Source organism: Ochlerotatus camptorhynchus, unplaced genomic scaffold (assembly GCF_037179485.1).
Source record: "Ochlerotatus camptorhynchus isolate MF236.1 unplaced genomic scaffold, CSIRO-AGI_Acam_v1.1 ptg000639l, whole genome shotgun sequence".
Classification (NCBI taxonomy): Eukaryota; Metazoa; Arthropoda; class Insecta; order Diptera; family Culicidae; genus Ochlerotatus; species Ochlerotatus camptorhynchus.
Window position 1 is genome coordinate 577,803 of NW_027041118.1, and position 20,512 is coordinate 598,314.

Genomic DNA, 20,512 nt, shown 5'->3' on the forward strand with positions numbered 1-20,512 from the left:
TCGTGTCTAGGACACAACCCTTTAATTTTTTTTCACTACCAATGGAGGTAGCTTCACTTTTGCCGCACTCGGGCCGGCAGAATTTTCGTTGCCGATGGCGTCGCCGAAATCACCGATGTCGCTGGCGTTCGTCGCAGTGACATCGGACTGCGTTTTCCAACACAGCTGGCTGGATATTCCCATCCATGGGGAGAACAGCAAACCTGTTCGAGGTAGGCACACCGGAGCTTCCTTCACCGGGGTTCTGGACCTTCGCCGGGCTTCGCAACCGATGCTTCCCCATTTCGGGGCACACACACACGCACGACAAACCGCGAAAGAGAGAGCGCGAACACTATCGCCACGAAATTTTCAAACAACTCGAGAGACCGAGCTAACACCGAACTGAACTGCTCGACGATCAAGCAGAGAATGACCATATCCAACACTCACAACACTTGTTTAGCTATAGGCACCTTTATTGTTCCCACTTTCGTCCCACTTTCTTATTCGCTATCTCCTACCTCGTTTCGCCTGACGTTTCTTCTTATTCTTCAGTGCGGGGCCGCTGTTGGTCCTTCCACAGCCACTCCTTCACCTTCCTCAGCTTCCTTCTGGGCACTTTTCACAGCCCAGTCGGTTCCTTTCCTTCGACTTTGGTTCGCAAGCCGGTCGCGTACTTCGGTACTATCTCTCTCTCTCTCTCCTCACTATACTCGTGGCGATGGGCCGTTGGTTTGTATTCCCGGATTCCTTCGTATCGGAAGATGCTCCGTGTCTAACCACGCCGTATGCCGAATGACGGACACTACGGGGTCTGACCACGCCGTGGATGAATTGCCAGCGGTAAACTACGGGGTCCTGGATGGTTCTGCACCTCACTCTCCTTCTTCACTTTTTTTCACGTCCTCACGGTTTTTTTTACTGATTTTCGAACTTGCTTGAACTAGCTTTACGAAGTATCGCTGTTGAGTATCGCCAATCAAATGATTCTCAACGATGGCGGTTGACCTATCCTCTCTCCTCCTCGATGAGCCATCGTCCTTCCGCCCTATTTCACCTCATCATGGCCCTATTAAGCCACCTCCTAATGGTCTCCAAATCCAGTAAACAGTGCCATCTAGTGGTAGGTAGAGGATCTTCCTAGTTTAGTGGTGTGGCTGTGTACTGTCCAGGGGGTGATTTTGTGGGCGATGGGTGGTGTTGGTAGCTTGTATTCAAACCTTTCCTTGGCATATTGTTATACATAAAATACGAAACACTAATCGCGACAATCTCACTAATCTCAGACAGACAGACACACCACTGGTTACAGGTGTCGAAGTTTGCATGGTTCAAAGGGTTGGACTTGGGTCGAGACTTCATACGCGTGATGTCTCGTCTCATGTCCAATCACTATTGTCTAAACGCTCACTTGTTCCGTGTGGGGTTGGGAGACAGCAATATCTGTGAATGTGGACAAGGTTACCAGGACGCTGATCACATCCTTTGGTCTTGTGCGGAGTATCGTGGAGTCAGATCACATTTTTATGATTCCCTTCGGGCTCGAGGTAGACAACCTAATGTTCCAGTTCGGGATATTTTGGCTGCACGCGATCTGGAGTTTATGAAACTCATACAAGTTTACTTAAAGAATATAAACCTTAGATTGTAAGTTTGATTAACCTTGTGTTTAGTTTGTATTTTGTACGTGTGGTTTTTTTTTCAAGGTTTTTTTTTCAAGATTAATAGAAATAATTTCATGCTTTAGGATTAATTAAATAGTTGTATCGTAAACCACATTTCAAACCTCCTTCTTCCCTTTTCCCATCAAAAAAAAAAATGTAAATCTTCACTAACTTCGAGACAACCGCGAGTACTCGGTCCAGTTCCTTTAACTTTAAATATAAGAGAGTAATAATGTATAACGGAAAGGATAACTCGGCCCTGTAAAGTTTATTTGATTGAGCCTGTACAAATAAAGTAACTATAAAAAAAAATCATTGGAAACACCCTAAGCAACAATATGGAACCAATGTTTCAAATTTGGAAAAAGCGCAGCGAGTAAATTTAATCTTTATATTATACTGTCAAAGTTACCCGCATTATCAAAGATACCCCGTTTTACGGTACATACAAATTCTAGCAATGACCCATGACCATGTCAATTGGCCAGAAATACTTCAAATTAAGGTAAGGTTTTCACTAGGACGCTAGAAAACAGCAATCAAAAAACTCGAATTTATATGGTCGATCGCGAATATCTCGCGATTGGAAATATTTATCAAATATCTATTGAATAAGCCAAAAAATCCGTGCGTTTCGTATTTTTTTCATCATAAAACAAGGTATGTCCGAGATGGGAAAAGAGTTTTCCCTAACACAGTCGCCGAATATTGATACCGAGCATTGAGCATGCCAGACGGTACCCTATCTTTAAATATGCCTTTTGATGAAAATTTTAAGCCCCATCTATTAAAAGAATTATGCCAAAAAAAAAACCTTGTCCACCATCTCCAAGAACGCCGAGGATAAATTTCCACAGCATTGTTCTAAACTATTTAAAAAGAAAGAGCTTATATCCAGGACATATCGTCCAGGATTTGCTTGTACTCATAGACATCGACTGAGCACCTCACAAACAGAACTCTCAAATTGCTTCCGAAATTCAACCTATTGAACTTTTTCACTGATAACGAGTTGAGAAATCAATTTAAAATATACCATACTTTTGCTGTGACATCAAAACTACCTTTCATGATCCTACGTCAAATCTACGGTCGTGTCTTGGATACAACCTCTTACTTGTTTAATTTAGTTCATTTCTATCATCAAATTTAATATTTCATCTGCTTTCCAGGATGTAAACAATTGCTCTTCCGTTGCTGAAATTTAAATCGTACTGATTTGCTTACGCGTTGATATTCTGGTCTATTCGTTCTGCTTTCCCGTAGTACCTGAAATGGAACAATGAGAAAAAATAATATCCATTAAAAAGAGTAATTATCACAAATTGAGCACTGGGTGGTCCAGTGCAATCGATTATGTTCAAAGCGAAACACGCTTACGGAAATCTACTGCAAATATATTGCTCTCCACAAATAACCACGTCGTACACAATGCAGTATCGATCCACCCGTTGCTGCAATTTACCTTATTTTTATTCTTTGTTTATCGTAAAACGATACACCCATACGAATGGATTTATGGCTTTGATTTGGGTAGAGCAATGGCCATATTTTATGAATAAGTCGAGCTGGACTTAATACAACAATTGGGATGAAATTTAGGTAATATTTCATTGCTCTGCGTTCGAGAGATTACAAACAAATGTTCCTCAATTTTATATATTTTCAATTAGCAAACCACTCCATCACTACTCAGCCAGAATTAATTTAATGACTGGTTTTCTGTTGCCATAAAACTTTCTCCTCAATTATAAAACCTCGAAAACCGCACTCAGTCTTTCTTAGCCTTTCAATATGGTAACCACTTTCCTCACCCGAAAACCTCCCACAGCCCATTGGATCTCATTTTCCCGGAATTGTTTATGAACCAAAACCTAATCAAACTTTCCCGATTCACGTTCGACCGACGTCGGCTTAAGTCGTCCCGGCTCGTTATAACGAAAACTTTTCCCCAGGAGATGGCCTTTAATTTTATTAGTGGTTTTCCACTTTCCTCACTCCACTTCAACGGTTTCGGGTCCACCGCCACGTAACAGATGGACGAGATTCATTTTATCGCTGAAATTGATCGTTACATTAACTGTTGTTACTAAAAAAAGGCAAACACGTGCCGATGAATAATTTCCATATCCCCGTGGATCTGGCACGCGGAATCTGCCACTGATAGAACCGGGCAAGCAGATGAAGACCGTGCAAACCTCTTTTTGGGACGTGAACCTGCGGTCATCAATCATTGCTCATTCGAGTTTGCTGCGTGTGATAAATGGTGTGGTTGGTGCGAACTTTAAAACGTGACTCGGTAAAGATCTGGGTGGCGTTGGAAACTGCGTGCTTAAGTTTATTTAAAAGCCAAGAACCAGCAGAAAGGCTAACGTCATCGTTAATTAAATTGATAAACATGGATTAGTCGTACGGAACTGTCTGTGGCTGAAACGCTGGCAGGAGATGGATGATGAATTATCAATTTCATCAGCGGGAGATCGTTTATCAAAAACTTATGCGTGGTGTGCCGTTAATCTTCGGAATAATTATGCTGTTTTAATACGGTTTCACCAGTTGAGATAAGAAACGATTTTCACTCACCACAAAGGAATCAAAAATAACTCAAAATGACAAAATGATAAGCGATCAACGAGCCGAGCGATAAAGCTATGTCCGAAATGAAAAGCAATAATGATGCAATCTTCTTCCCATTTTCTCATGAAAACTACAGGGGACAGCCCTATGGGGTTGTACGCAATCGTGACGTAGGACTACGTGGTCTTATATAATAAATCTTATTTGTTAACTGCAGCAGGAGCTTGTGTTTTGTGTAGGAATAGGAATTTGAGCGGTGTTCTCTCTGTTTATACTCTTTAGTATGACGTGCTTGACATAGATGTCCCACAGCAACTCACGAAGAGCTACTGATTCCAATCAATAGCGGTGCGGCTTCTTCCTCCTTATATGGATGCTCATGTGGACTGCAGCTCGCTGCTTGCAGGCAGGCTTCCGTTGTGCAATGGAGAACACCACCACTCACCACGCGGTGAGACCGGATGGAAGTCAACTTTGAAATCTAACGGCGCCAGTGGTGTAGTGGTAAGCGTGATTACCTCCCACCCCAGCAGGCCTGGTCTCAATCCCAGTCGGCGACGGGAAGTAAAGCCGTTGGTCCCCGATTCATGAGTTGATGGGTCGATAGGTAGGGTCCAGGTGTGGTGCCTTTCTGGCGTCGGTAGCATTAAACAGTGGTCCAGTATGGAGATTTAGGTGGAATGATATGTTTTGAGCCTGAAATTGAAACTTTAGACTAAAAGTCTCTTCTACAAAGTTGTTCCTTATAGTTAGGCTCTCATTTTTATGTCAATGAATTCTAGGTTGGTTCCTATTATCATTAAAATCAAAAATCTAACTTTTTTGTTCGAATAAATTAAGGTATACATTCTTCGGAAAAGTTATAGCTGAGCTAATTTCAAGCAACTTTGTTGCAAATAACTTTTTTGTATCTCTTAAATTGGCCGATTTAGAGCTATTTTATTGAATTGAGTTAGGGTGGCTCTTAAAAAAACTCTTTTTGCTCTAGTTTTCTTATTTCAAATTTCTCAGCAAAGGTGTCTTCCGATAACTTTTAGATCTTATAATGGCGCAAATTTTTGCTGCACAGAGCTTGTCAATATCATTCGCTGATCAAGAGTTATTGACGTTTTTATACTAAAAATATGCACTTTTCAAATGTTAGTATCTCTGGTTGGGGCAAACAAAAAAAAAGTGTTTTTACGGCATTTGAAAGAGCGTATGCTATTCTCAATGTTTGGAGGTATGTTATTTTTTAAACTGGTATAAAATTAATTTAAATTTATTTATATTTTTTACTATTTTTGGGTATATCTTTTTTATTAGAAGAGATAAAGGCAACAAACTCAGCTACAAAACATTCGTCTTAAAGAGTTTTAAAATTCTCTAGAAGATAACTTTCATGAGAAATTTCAAGAGCCACCCTAACTCAATTCATGAAAATTGCTCTAAATCGGCCAATTTAAAAGATACAAAAAAGTTATTTCCAACAAAGTGATGTGATGTGATGTGAATAGAACCCACCATCAGTGCAAGGATTACCTATGACTGCATATACTTCACTGGTTGTAAAGGACTGCCTGATGGTTTGTTGCAGCAGGGTGAATCAACTTCATTGAAGACCTTTGGAAGACAAACGACAAGATGTACGTCTATCAACACGTGAAAAGGGACTGGCAAATCCACGAACCCTTGTCCAGTCTACAAATCCATTGAAACCCTTAGGCTGCCCCCCCAAACCCAGCATATAATAATGTTTGATTAATGAAACGTATTCAAAAAATGGATATTTAGAGCGAACAATCTTCAACTGGAACGTACTCACCAAATCAATATATCCGGGAGCGCATTCTCGATGCTTAATTTTCTCTAGTCATTTTTAAACAATTCCTCCTCCAGCGAATACAACCACACAATAACTAAATATCACTTTTCTTCTTCATGTCACTCTGTGCACAAAAGCAATGCACACCGCAAAAACCTAATAATAGATCAGCGCGGTCGAGTCACACCGTCAACAAAGGGAGCGAGAGCACACCAGGCACCTAAGCAACAGGGGAAAAACATCAGCACAATTTATTCTAAGTAGAATTATCGCGTCCGGGACATAAAACTATTCAAATGCGAGCACCGAAAAACTACACGGCAGCACAAAGATAGCCCAAGCTCTAAAAAAAAGCACGCAGCGGAGCAAAAACACACAACCGTTCTCGGACGCTTCTCAAAGCGGACTGAAGTTATTTCCAACAACGTTGCTTAAAATTAGCTCCGCTATAACTTTGCCCAAGAATGTATACCTTATTTATTCAAACAAAAAAGTTAGATTATTGATTTTTATGATAATAGGAACCACTCTAGAATTCATTGTCATAAAAATGAGTACCTAACTATAAGGAACAACTTTGTAGAAGAGACTTTTAGTCTAAAGTTTCAATTTCAGGTTCAAAACATGTCATTCCACCTAAATTTGCATTCTGGACCACTGTGCATTGGTGCTCAGCACGGAAAACAAGATCGACGGAAAACAAATCAAGGACATTTTTTTTTTAAATCTGTGTTAGGGAATTTGCTTTTCGCAGGCAATCGGTGATAATTTTAACTATTATAGCAAAAATTGCACATCCGTGCAATTTTCAATAGTGACATTTTTAAAAATGAAGAATTCTTAATTTTAACAGATTCTTAGAAAAAAAATCCTATCGATTGGCGTATTAAGAATTAAAATCCATCATCACTGGATCAAAATCAGACCACTTTCATGCCACGACCGACTTATGTTTTTGAAATCGTACCGCCAATGTTGCCCTAATGTACATGGTATGTTAAATCTAAACATATCTACATAGAGCTGGAATTAGACGTAACAACTTTTGTAAACAGTGATTTCTCTCGATGATTTTTAGGAATTCAAGGCACGCTCACGCAAACCAACATTACCGTCGGATAGAGGAAGTTTTACCCTACCTGATGGTGATTTGCGTGGGCGAGCCTTGACTTTCAAGACATCATCGAAAGAAGTCATTGTTTACAAAAGCTGTTACGCCCTAATTCCAGCTTTATCTTGATATGAAAATTGACATCCGATTGATGACCTTGACGAATGTCCGAAAATACTCTTTTTCAAATTTATGGTGGTCCTGGAAAGGACCGTTTTGTCGTGATGGTTGAGTAATGCTGAGCTATTAGGGTGTTAAACACAGAGGGGGCTGGTGAGCTGTATGTTGTTTGGAATGAGGGTGACGCGCTTGGCACAGCAAATCACGAAGAGCTACTGATTCCAATCAATAGTGGTGCGGCTTCTTCCTCCTTCTATGGATGCTCATGTGGGCTTTGCAGGCAACCCTTCGTTGTGTAATGGATAACAATGTTCAACGCCCCGTACCGAAAGAACTGCTGCTGCTGCAGCTGATGCCGACGACCGGACACCACCACACACGGCGATTGGAACTGAATCCGATCAACGATTGAAGTTAGCCTTGATAACTAGCTCCTTGCGGGGAGCCTTTCGTTGTGTACTGGAGAACACCACCACTCAAACCAACATTACCGTCGGGTAGAGGATTGAATAAACACCGTTTGGTGAAACCGGATGCAATTCAACTTTGAAAGCTGTGTTAGGGAAATCACTTTTCGCCGGCAATCGATGATAATTTTAACTATCATAGCAAAAGTTGCACATTCGGGCTATTTTCAATAGTGACATTTTGAAAAATGACAAAGTCTTAAATTTAACAGATGCGTTGAAATATATGTTATCGATAGGTGATAAAATTATTAAAATTGGTCCAGGGGCAGCTGAGTTATTAACGTACAAATCTTTCATAATTTTGTTGCATGTTCCATTTTCGGTACAAAGTGTACCCCAATATAGAAATCACAGACGTAGTTCTACGTCAAAAACAGCCTTTGCAATAAAGCTCGCACGGGTCGGTAGAAGGAAACGACCAAATTGTTGGCAAGTTGCTTCATGAAGTAACACCGAAGATGGTACTCGTGTGTTAATGGGATTTTTGTTAGCTTTGTCTTTTCTCGATTCCGGTTAAGCTATGTCCTCAACCGTGAATATTGCAACAAAGCAGACAAGTACGCGAGTACCCATGACAACTCCTCTCATATATAGTAACCCTCCTTGGACCAACCACCGACTCAAGCGACTGAGGTCATCCAAACGAGCTGCCTTGAAGACATTTTGTAAACTTCGAACGGATGCCTCGAAAAGGAAGTACAACCTCGTTAACAAACAGTACAAGCGGCTCAACAAACAACTTTATCAACATTCAAAGTGTTTTTTATGTTACTTCATACGCGAAGTTAACGATTTTCAGAGTTGGTTGGAAATGCTAACATGAAGCTTTAGTGTGATGATTTATTAGCTAGAGAATGATCTTTAGAAGAGGGTAGGTGGATAGTTCCGTTAGAGTACGGCAGTATGAAAATTGAATAGAAGTTGAAAATGAGCGAAGGGCCATTAAAGCGACAGCTTACAAGATAGACGCACATTTTTGCCTAGCCCGTACGATGTACGCGGGGACTTGAAGTATTTCTCCAAGTCCACAGGCAAAAATGTGCGTCCCTCTTGTGCGTCTATCTTGTAAGCTGTCGCTTTAATGGCCCTTCGCTCATTTTCAACTTCTATTCAATTTTCATACTGCCGTACTCTAACGGAACTATCCACCTACCCTCTTCTAAAGATCATTCTCTAGCTAATAAATCATCACACTAAAGCTTCATGTTAGCATTTCCAACCAACTCTGAAAATCGTTAACTTCGCGTATGAAGTAACATAAAAAACACTTTGAATGTAACAACTCAAGGCGGGAGTAGCCGTCAACAATGCTGATGATGGTACAGCACGCAACAACCACCCTACTGCTTTCTCTCTGAGATGATCACGTTGGTCATGACGAGAGGAGCAACACAATAGTTGGGTAAAGAAGAACTGCATTATAACACACCATCGACTGGAAATGCTCTCGCAAACGTGGGGCTTTAGGTAGTGATGAAAACGTCGCTAGAACTATTCCACAGCCGCAGTCAGTTTATGAGCAACAAGAGGGACGCACATTTTTGCCTGTGGACTTGGAGAAATACTTCAAGTCCCCGCGTACATCGTACGGGCTAGGCAAAAATGTGCGTCTATCTTGTAAGCTGTCGCTTTAATGGCCCTTCGCTCATTTTCAACTTCTATTCAATTTTCATACTGCCGTACTCTAACGGAACTATCCACCTACCCTCTTCTAAAGATCATTCTCTAGCTAATAAATCATCACACTAAAGCTTCATGTTAGCATTTCCAACCAACTCTGAACTTTATCAAGCCCATCAGCGCCATCTACAAACTAAACTCAAATCAAATCCCAAGAGCTTCTAGAATCATGTGAACGATCAACGGAAGGAATCAGGCTTACCTTCTACAATGTACAATACGGATCAAGAAGAATCAGATACGGAGGGAATCGCTGACCTGTTCCTGTCACAATTCATCAGTGTCTTCGTCAAAGAAAATTTACCTAACGAGCACATCGTAGCCGCCGTAAGTGATGTTCCCGTACTTTCTGCTGTTGGACCGCATCCGCCTATCTCGACTATTGTTGTTCGTAAATAGAGCAGGACTTCGTTTGAAAAATTCTTTCAGCACTGGCCCTGATGGAGTCCCTTCCACGGTTATTAAGAACTGTATTGGCCGCACCTTTAGCATCCATCTTCAACCTCTCTTTTGATTCTAGGATCTTTCCCGACTGCTGGAAGGATTCTTTTGTTTTCCCAGTTTTCAAAAAAGGCTATAAGCAGTCGGTGTCCAACTACCGTGGTATCGCTGCTTTATGAGTAGTCTCAAAACTTTTTGAACTATTGGTGCTAGATTATTTAAAACATACATGCTCTAGTTACATCGTGACTGAACAACACGGTTTAATGCTGAAGAAGTCGACCGCTACAAATCTCGTTCAATACACATCATCAATCATATACGCGAGATGGAAAGAGGTCATCAAGTGGATGCTATCTACACCGATCTTTCTGCTGCTTTTGATAAAATCAATCACGAGATTGCAGTGGCCAAACTAGAGCGACTTGGTTTTCATGGTTCCCTTCTTGATTGGCTTCGCTCATACCTCACCGGTCGACATATGTCAGTGAAGATTGGAGATCATTTTTCGCTGTTTCTTCTGGTGTACCTCAAGGCAGTCATCTGGGACCGTTTATATTTTTATTGTATCAGAATGACGTTCACTTTTTGATCCGTTGACTGAAGCAGTCTTATGCTGACGATTTCAAACTATACTTTGTCATCAAAGATCGAAGTGATGCATTGTTTCTTCAGCAGCAGCTGGACGTTTTTGCTGTTTGGTGTGACAAGCACAGGATGGTGTTAAATTCTTCTAAATGTGCCATTATAACGTTTTCCAGGAAAACAATCACCTATCTGTTACACACTAATCGAGTCAGTACGGTTTTACCGAGTTTTTGAATTGCGGAACTGTTCGGTAAAAGTTTAAAAATCTGTGGAAAATATATTAATGAGAAAATTTGTTCTGAACTTGTACACACTTAGTTCTGTTAACCAAAATTTAATGATAGAAAATAAAATTGATCGATTTCATTGATTCCTTACGGATAACGGTCATTTGAATTTTTACCGACTTTTTCAGCAATTCAAAAACCCAGTAAAAAAATACTGACTCCTGTAAAAAAATCTTAGTGTGTATGCTTATAGCCTGCAGGAGCAAATATTAAGCCGTGAATCTACCATTAAAGACTTAGGCGTTCTACTTGATTCACAACTCACCTTCAAGGACCATGTGGCTTATGTTTCCGCGAAGGCATCTTCTCAACTTGGTTTCATTTTTCGTTTCGCCAAAGACTTTAGGGACATTTTCTGTTTGAAAACACTCTATTGTTCGCTAGTCCGCTCCACATAAGAGTACTGTTCCGTAGTATGGGCTCCATTTTACAGCAACGGGGTGAATCGTATTGAGGCCATTCAGCGAAGATTTATACGTTTCGCCCTTTGTTGGCTACCCTGGAATTATCCTTTCAATCTCTCTAGTTATGAAAGTCGTTGTAATTTGATGTCCCTACAATTACTTAGTGTTCGCCGAGGCGTCTCTAAGGCTACCTTTATCGCTGATCTCCTGTGATCGGACATCAATTGCGGTTCTCTTCTGCAGCAGTTGAATGTCAATATCAGACGCGTAAATTTACGTTCTTATTATTTTTTCATCATCCCGGCTTCTCGCACAAACTACGGCGCTAATGAGCCGTTAACTAGCATGTGCAAGATTTTCAACAAATGTTATAACTGCTTTGATTTTAATATCTTCCGTGTTAGGCTTAAGCATCTGTTTTATAATGTACTTTTAACTTCCTGACGGTTTATGTTTTCTGTACTTAAATAAAGTTAATTATGTTATCATTAATATCTTTTTATATGTTTAGAACTTAGTTCAAGCACATGTATCTGTAGGACTCCATGTTATCTGTTGGTACTGAAATGATGAGGTTTTGCGCCCACTAGTGTGGGATTTTTCCCTCCAAATAAATAAATCAGTAGTATATCATTATCCTTCTACAATTCCGATCACGTCAAGCTAAACATTGCATTAGGTCCTAAGTAACATTGATCGATTTTTTTCTTTTTCTTTCGTTAATAACTTGACCACATAACCGTTTCTAGTTGTGATTGTCGTATGAGATGCTAGATTAAAGCTTCTCTTATCGATCTGTGTGCTGAAAATACCTGTGAATGTCTTTACATGGCCGTGGGAATACAAAGAGAAAGTCGATGAAGAGAATCTGTCAATGTTACTTAGGACCTAATGCAATGTTCAGCTTGAAGTATATTACAGAGAGAGTTTATCGTGGTAGTAGTAGCAAGCGTTTTATCTTAATCGTTGGTTGCTTGGATGTGTTTGGATTCGCTGCTCACCACACATATCAAACAGGCCGTCACAAAGTCCAATCAGCACCACAGGAATATCTCTGTGCAAAAAAGCTTGGTGGCATCAACAAAGTAAAATTGTTTGCATGATTTGGCTCGTGACACTGTATGTCATTTTGTCACGATAAAGACATTTTGGATTCCCTGCCACTACGCCAATCTGTGAGCTGTCAATGGTCTCCATACTGCAATGACCACATATATTTCGTTAGGTAGCATGTCGGTTATCCCGAAACGGTGCGGTGACTGTTTCAAACGTTTTAGCAACACTAACGTGATGGGTGACATCGGGTCGCGTTATGACAATCAACATTCATTACGAATACCTATGTACCTCATATCGCACGCTGTCACACACCACTGCTGACTCCCCTCAAAGTGGCAGTCATTCTAATCATCGTTGCCGTCGACGTCTTGGTTGCTGCCACCATCCGGTCCTGGGTATCGTTTCGGGAGCCATGAAGTGAAGTTTTTGTCAAAACATAACAATGAATATAACTTGGCAAAGAGGTCACATTTCGGTTAGACATAGTCGGGATGGGTGGGGCTGGAAGGAATCTGATTCTGACAACCTGTTCGTTTTCAGAATATCTGTTTGTATGTCTTTGAAAATAGCATGCATAGCATAAAGCCCTCTAGTTAAAGTATGGACGACTGTCACCACAAAACTGAAAAAAAGCTGTTCCAATCGAGCAAAGCGGTGCATTTTGACGGTTCGATTAAAACAACGTTTGACAGAAGTCCATACTTTTACTGTAGGGCTTTAGCATAGCATCCTTTCATGTGTGTAAATGGGGTTAAGCACGTGAGATGCAGAAATGCTTTCCCTACTGCTCAACAGCTTACGTAGCAAGACGTAACAACACGAATTCGAGATTGTTTCACTAAAGCTGTGTGCTGTTCATGGTTGAATAAATAATGCAAGTGCAACGAGACAGACAGATGCACGAGGATGGTTAAGGATGACAATATTTGAGACAACAGGGAACCCTCCATCGGTCGGTACTCCATCACTAGCATATTTTCCACGACAATCAATCCATGATCGTTGTCAGAGAGCGGCAAGGGGGGGGGGGGGTTGATGTTCTCCCTCAGAGATGCTATTTTCGGCCCTTCCTAATGTGATAATGCATCGGAATGTTTAGAAAAAATAGGGCGCACGCTTGATCCAGTTTGAGATACATTATTGACTGCTTTCGAGGACGTGATTTAATTTTAATACCTTGTTTAATCAGGGCTTAAACAATCGTCACGTAACGTTACTCACGTTGGTCATGGTTTGTTATGATGTAAGAGGCACGATAGCCTGAACAATGCGTAAACAGCAAATCGCAACATTGAACGTCACGTGAAATTGGATTTTAATCAGGCCTAAGTGATTTTTCGTAGCTTTTAGTTTTTGAATTTAAAATATTATCGGTTGCAGTGACTTGCTTACTGAGCAGAAAAATGCGGTCTCAGGTCCTTTCATATTGAAGATATTTATGATCAAATCGCTTCTTTATCGTGTATTTTGCAAAACAGTTTGCATGGTTACAACAACTCGAGTAACGGTATGATGTGATATTAGGGGCTCGGTGGCCTTAGAGCGACCGTTTTTGCTTACTGCTACTGGTTCTCTGTGTAATAACAACTGATCTGGAAATAACTGAGAAGCAACCGTGGGCGGTCAATCATGCTCATGCTCATGCAATATAATATTTTTTTGTGCACCAATAGCAATAAGACGTGGTTTACTTGGTTTTCCAATAAATAGTTATGAATTCAGTCACTAATGAATGTTACTAGAAGTAAAATACTTCGTGACGTGACAACGCGACGTATAAATAGCGGTGTTTTGACATTAACTCTGTTTTAATGAAAATTTTGCGGTCAGTAAAAATGTTTTGATATTGCTCAGATAATTTGAAATGTGTTGATCAAACTTTGTCTACAATAAAACTAAATTTAGAGTTATTGAAAATTCATAGTAATTGTGTTAGATGAACATGGATGACACTATAGGACTATCATTAAATGTACGTGGCATTTTAAACATATTTGGTCTTGATAATAAAGTTTTAAAACTGTCCGGATTTATGGACTGAGTGTCTGAATTTCGGTGCATTACGGTACCAGCTTTCGTTTCTGTCCTTTTAATATATGTACTCCATATTTCAACTGTAACGTAACGTCTTCGTTATAAGTTTCGGAGCCCATCTCAAGTAAACAATTAGAGCTTAAATTGATTCATCTTGCTATAATTTAGCTAAATGCACGTAATTTCGTATCCTCCCGGAATGACATTAAATTACACGCAAGATCTGACAAGAAGACGATTCTTATCAATGCTGCTCGTTGAATCTGAATCTTCAAACTTGCACTCGCACTTGAAAGCCTCTCCCCAGTCGCACATGACCTCATCTGGCACCGTGAACGAACGAATCCTATTAATTTTCCGTAGGATAATTCCGCATAAACAACAGATTTAATAACATTCTCCAAATTAATATATTCAAAAAGTTGTCGTACAATGTTTTCTGTTCGGTTCAGAGAGCCACAAATGTTTCATTCTTCGTCGGAGAAGTTTCATCCCACCAACCGAAGGCTGTGGTCGTATTTCAGCGTGGGAGGGGGCTTGAATTTGAACATTTACGGTGCGGTTTTACACGGCAGTTGAATTTAAAGCATTCGTAGACATTCAGATTTCTTTTCTTCACACGATCGGTTCGCTTTTGAGTAGAATTTCTATCGATCAAAACTATATAATTTAATGCATATGGCTAATTGGGAATTGGAAAGAAACCAACACCGGAATTTAGATAATTTCTAATTATTTTTTTCGTGGCAACTCGGGGCAACTTGAACGAGCTGGAATGAAGTGCGGAGAATTTAATGTGGTGCAAAATTTTCAAACTCGTCATCGAGTTTGGTTGTTCGTTTTAGTGTGATAACGCACACCATGGGCTTCATTGAATGAGTTTTTGATACCGATATTGCACTTATGTATCGGTTTCGAGAACCTTCTCCAATCCTGGTACAATGAATGGCTTATCACACTACGTGCAATGGTGTGATGGGGTTTGGCAAAGTATGGATTTTTCACACCGAGCTGCTTTTCCAGTTAGTCATTTATGTTTATTTATTACCACCGATTGCTCAACGCAGGCATGCCCCAGATAATGCCTAATCATTTGTTATGGATTCAGCGTGACTTTGCAAATCATTCATCGACGCAAAAATACAATCATTTTTTTACGTTCGATTGAAAAATGTAATCACGCGCTTCTTGCAGCATGACTGTTGACATTTCATAGGAAGTGATGCACTGGCAAATGAACGAAGCTGTGCCGAAATTATAACACGCCAAAGGAGTGACCAAGAAGTGATTCGAATCCTATTAGAAATTCTCAATCTTGATCTAAATAAAATCAATTTGGAACTTAAACGCCGCCAATTTGGTAATTCAGAGAACGGATTGTTTACTTTTAGGTATGCCTTATTTAAAATCCAAATTGGATTATCTTTATTCGGTCAAAAGCTTAAGCTTTAAGCTAAGATGCCAATCTAGAAAATTCCTTGACCGTGCCATTCATGACTAAATATAATTTAAAAAAATAAAAGATCCAATCATGGAGGAGGAATATAGTTCAACTGAAACGTGCTTGAACTCAATTTTCCGAAGCTCCAAATGCATGCCTCCAGTGGTGCTCTTTCCTTGTGCATACATCGACCTCAAAGTGGGAATAATTGAATCATTTTCACCTTGCTTGGTGAGCTGAGAGCACTTGATCCTAACAAAAAATCTTTTTCATACCAAAACTTCACCTATCTATGAATCTTTCCTGGTACGATGTGCTTTCGAAGGGTGTTTCAGTTTGATGCATAACCACAAAATATGAAACAGTGCAAAAACTGGTACAGATTAATGAAAGATGTAGAGGTCGTGAATTCCATTGCTATCCAAGGGGTCAGTCTACACACTTATTTTGTGCCTATTTTTTCTCAGTGTACCACAGCGACCACAGCAGTGCCGAGAGCACCAGTCATCAGACTAACTTTGATTGGTTGTGAATAATGGCATTCTTGCCAACCCGGTTAATCTGACAGTTCAAATGTTTTGATTTGGAGGCGAAAAAACAACACAACAACCAGTGGAATCCAAACCAAGACGATGCTCTGATACCGGACAAACTGCCCCGACCAGAGGATCTCCTCAAGAAGGCAATGGAGTTCCTTCTGACCGTTGTTTGACAAAGAACATTGAACATTGTCGACTGTGACCTTCTAACACCCGTTAACGAATGCTTGAATCTGCTCAGTAGCAAAAATAATCTGAAAGTCCTTCGAAGGAAAAACTCTACTCATCGGAGGACATCAATTCAGCCTTGATAAAGAACTCATCCAGTGGGGATTATTTGGCTCTGCTAAGTGCTCCTCCGACGGACACAACTCCCCGGTATGTCAAACCGTACGAGCTGTCGAAGACCATGGTCACGTCAACGCCAGATCAACATAAACGACACATGACCGTGTTGGAACGCTTCCGATTCCGTGTGGACCACGTCGATCTATTCGGATGGGAAGTATCGACATGCTTTACACAATTTCGAATCAGACGCTTCCCTGCGGGAGGAAGATCTACTGCATCTGGATAAGCCGGGATCCAGATTCATCGTACAACAACCTGAGGATGAGGATAAGCATCAGAATCTGACGTTGACGTTCAACAGCGTGACTAGTACATTGGACAATTCGCTTTGGCAGGTCATGAAGAATACTGCTGCTGCGCAGCACTCGGATCGGCCCAGTTCCGTCTCCCGTATTGCGATGAAGATTTGATCCACGGAGAGTACAGCAAATATTACACGCTCGCACGGCACATAGGGAAGGGCATGTACGGGTATGTGAAGCTGATACCGATAAGAAACCGGAAATTCAGATGGAAGTGTACCGGACGTAAAGCATCCGAAAATGGTTGGTTCGAGCACGATAAGTTCTTCAAGGTTGTGAAGGAAATCTAACCGGTTCCGGAAATGATCTGTTTGATGGCGGAGAAGCTGGGTTGTTGGATCATTCGACATATTGCTAATGCGGTTGCTTTCCTGTATTAGTTGAACATTCTGCACCGGGACATCAAAGACGAGAACGTTATCGTCGATCACAGTTTCCATATGAAGCTGATTGACTTCGGGTCGGCGACGTTCGTACAGGAAGGGCAACTATTTTCTACCTTCTACGGCACGACCGAGTTCTGCAGTCTGGAAGTGTTGGCAGGCAACCGCTACTCCGACCCGGATCTGGAAATGTGGGCTCTCGGTGTGACACTCCCAAGTAACAATTTAGGTTTTATGTAGGTTCAATAGGCCATGACTTGTTGAGTGCTTTAAAACCTTTATAAAACTAGCAATGTTACTTGGGACTGTACGTGTTGATGTTCTTCGAGAATCGAAGAATTGGAGTACGTGTTGCTCTCGCTGTTGGACAAGAATCCCAAAACTTAGATCACCATCCAGGAGACGGGATGGATGACGCAAGAAATCAATTCGTCATAGTAAAATTTTGCCAAAATCGTCCCAATCCGATGAAGTACTACGTAGATACGAATATCTGCTCTAGCCAGACGGGATCGTCCACGTCGCCGCACAGCCTTTCAATTGTGGATGTCGATGGTGAAGATGACGATGAGCTTGCCCACATGGATGATTCGTTCGTGGATCCCGACGAGTTGCTTGACGATGATATTTGTCGTCTGTCGCAGGATGATGATATTGTTCTAGATGACGATATCTCCGGCCGAGAGACAAATATTCTTTCCACTGGTCTCACCAGTCTGCCACTGAGGGAACCGGATGAAATGTCTGGTGGCGTCGCCAGTCCATACACTCAAAAAATTCCACACGTCATCATCATGTGTCTCACACTTAATTTTGCGCTTATTGTGAAACACATCCATTTCATGTGTGAATCTTATGCTATGAACCATGCCTGAACACTATGGATTTGAATTGTGACACACTTGGATTCTATGTGCCTCATTTGGTGATATCAATAGCTTTGCACATCTTAGTTCAATATTCTACAACATTCTACTTTATCGACTTCTACTTTAGCGACTCTAAAAATGAATCGACAAATATATAAACAAAACTGCCATAAGCCAGAGCCTTCACATATCTTTTAAATGGGTCTGATTTGGGATTCGATCATGGACTGTTGGAGTATCCTGCTGCCGGAGTCTTCGTTCGATCTCACTGTGCCACGGTTGTTCTCATATATGAGGTGGGTTGATAGGATAAAGTCACAAGTCTTGTTTTCGATGTTTATCTTTCTGAGAAAGCAATTCACATCGCATTGAAATGCAAAACACTTTAAATCCATCTGTTTTGAACAGTAGCGTGATTCAATGTGCAATACACTTGAATAGATAGTGAAAGATTTTCAACATTTCAAAGTTTGAAACACTATAAATTAACGTATATAACACATTGAACCAAGGTGAAATACACTTAAAGTTAATGTGATTGTGCATTTAAAAAAACAAGTGTTTAAACATTTCGATCAAACGTGTGGAATTTTTTGAGTGTACAATTCGCCGATCAAAAGTAACCGTCAGAGGCGGTACCAGCAACAACAGCGACGAAAGCGTACTAGGGAAACAAACCACCCGGTCGTCGTCGTGACGTCGCGGCATCTTCCATTACTCCGGTTGCGGACCATAGCAGTAAGGGTGAGTTGGACGTTCCGGCGAAATGATCTGTTGCGGATACCATAAATTGTTTGTGACAACAATACAATTTTGACACATCCGCACTGCGCAGGTACAGGAATATTGCAGTGATGCCAGCTACTTTAGAGATCTTAAAAATTATGTACCAGGTGTGCCAAACACTGCTAATAAGTGTGCCTAAACTAATAAAATTCCACACATTTTTATTGACGAATCTCCATGTGAAATTCCACATGATTTTCATGTGACCACACATAAACAGAATCCACCCAGAAGCACACATGCAATTTATGAGTCAAATGAATAGTATGTGTGGTTACACATGACTTTTATGTGTACACATATTAAGTATGTGTCCGACACATAAATATCATTTGTTGATCACATTGCAAAAATTCATGTGTGGGACACATAAAAACAGTCTGTGAAATTTTATCAGTGTAGGTGTTCCATATGTGTTTTTGGCGCACTGTGCTGAGTGACCTACCCTAGGGGCATCCCACTCTAAACTTTGTATTTCTCATGATGTACTTATAAAGTTCTAACTGGTATCTTAGATACCTACAAATACTTAAAAATACTTAAGAAATACTTATTACTAGATTGCTTCCCTGGTTGCTAGACAACTTTCTGTTGTTTGTTTACTCAATGTTGTCAAGGATTTTATGTGTTAGGTTGGATTGTGTGCATTGCGAGCGTTAAAGTATTTAGTGAATAGATCATGCAAAAGAAGAGATTTACAAGTTCAGAAGAAAGGTCAATTATGGTCTTTAGTTTATGTGTCTTTTCTTCCCTCTCTTATTTAAGTAGCTATATTTGAGATAGTTTTTCAGCAAACACACTTTTTCTGAACAAGTTTCATTATAATATTCACTCCTATTCCCTATTTGGATCGAAACGTATTTGTTATAAGTATTTTTGAAAATATGTTTCGATCAAAATAAGGGTAGGTAATACATAAATAGATAGAAATAGATAAGTGATAAATTTGAATCCATTGAGCAAATTCAGTATTTGGCAAACATGTGAATGAAGACAGTGAGTCAAATGTAAACCATGCCTTTTTTAATATTTGTATGTTTTTTTTTTATTTTTCAAAGCTCATTTGAATTAGCTTCACAAAGTTGAAGTTCAATTTTAGATTAACAGAGTTTTCTTAAACCTAATGTTAATGGAGCAAGGACCGATTACTCGTGGTATACTCGAGGTTAGGGGTAACAATTGGGTAAACAGGTAGAAGTTCTCGGGGTTTAACTGAAGTCCCTATACAGGTCTGCATAGTTGACGTCGTGCCGTCTCCAAATTGACTCTGTCATCGTTCTCATGTCCTCTTCCAATTGTGATGTAACTTCAGACTTCAAGAGCGCTATGGTTAGGCTACTTGAAATTGCCAGCACATCCAGCACCTTTTTTAATATTTACAAGAAAATCCTGATGAGTGCAAATAAAATATTTAATATAAAATGAGTAACAGCAATAATCAATTAAATTATACTCAAATAATCAAAACAGCTATTTCATCCTATCAGTATGAGTATAGTGAATTAATGGATATTTTACTTACCGTACAGGAAACTAACTCTTCGGTAGACATTTTGCAAAATTCACGCGTAATGTTTGACATCGAAATAAATAAAAACAATTACACTAGAAACCGATGTT

General features: G+C 40.2%; 1 protein-coding gene and 1 pseudogene across 2 annotated transcripts in view; one reads left to right on the plus strand and one right to left on the minus strand.

Moving 5' to 3' along the window:
• RhoGEF3 (Rho guanine nucleotide exchange factor 3) overlaps positions 1-20,512 on the minus strand; it is a 623,028-nt gene that overhangs the window by 301,565 nt on the left and 300,951 nt on the right. The gene's annotated exons all lie outside the window — the stretch shown is intronic.
• Positions 2,120-18,803, plus strand: LOC135714314 (PAS domain-containing serine/threonine-protein kinase-like; annotated as a pseudogene).